Source organism: Pteropus alecto, unplaced genomic scaffold (genome assembly GCF_000325575.1).
Source record: "Pteropus alecto unplaced genomic scaffold, ASM32557v1 scaffold56, whole genome shotgun sequence".
Lineage (NCBI taxonomy): Eukaryota > Metazoa > Chordata > Mammalia > Chiroptera > Pteropodidae > Pteropus > Pteropus alecto.
Window position 1 is genome coordinate 172778 of NW_006438871.1, and position 774 is coordinate 173551.

The following is a 774-nucleotide window of genomic DNA, read 5'->3' on the forward strand; positions in this document are numbered from 1 at the left end:
TATTCAATGTCTTTATTGTCTCTAATTCTTTAAACATGATTTCCATTAGTTTGTGAACATATTTAGAGTAGCTATTTTGAAGTATTTGTCTACTAAGTATAGCTTCTGAGCCCTTTCAAAGATAATTTCTATTAATTGCTTCTTTTCCTGGGTATGGACCACAGTACTGTTTCTTTGTGTGTTGCAATTTGTTGTTGCATCCAGGCTGGCCGGCGCTGGCGGGGACTGCTCCCTGGCGTCTGGCACGCGGAGGGGCGCGCCCTCGGCGCGGTGACCGGGATTCTGGGGCAGGGGCCTTGGGTCAATAGTCCAGCCAGGGATGTCCTTATTTCCTGTCTGCGCACTTCTCCCCAAGCCTGGCCTCCTCCCCATGGGACGATGCCGGACAAGTAGCCGGGACGGCGCCTGAGTGGACCTGAGCGCTAGGTCCGGGGCGGCCGTTGTTAATATCGAGGAGGAGCTTAGCCACTTGAGCCGCAGATAGGGACGCGAGGTTCCAGCGAGAAAGCACCTGTACCAAATTCCCCCCACCCCCACCCCGGCTCCCGACCCAATTTCCTCGAGTCCCGGCCCACCATCAGGGGTTGGTCCCCCGAAATCTTTCAGGCGCCCCGTGGCGGGGAGAAACTAAGGTCGCCACTCCCCGAGCAGGATGAAAGGTTGCCTTCTGTTCCATTTGGTCCCTCTGCGCTCGGGCCAGATGTGGCCCAGCTGTGCCCCCGCCCCGCCTCCCCGGCACACGGCGGCCCCAATCCCAGGCCCTTCCCACGGGCC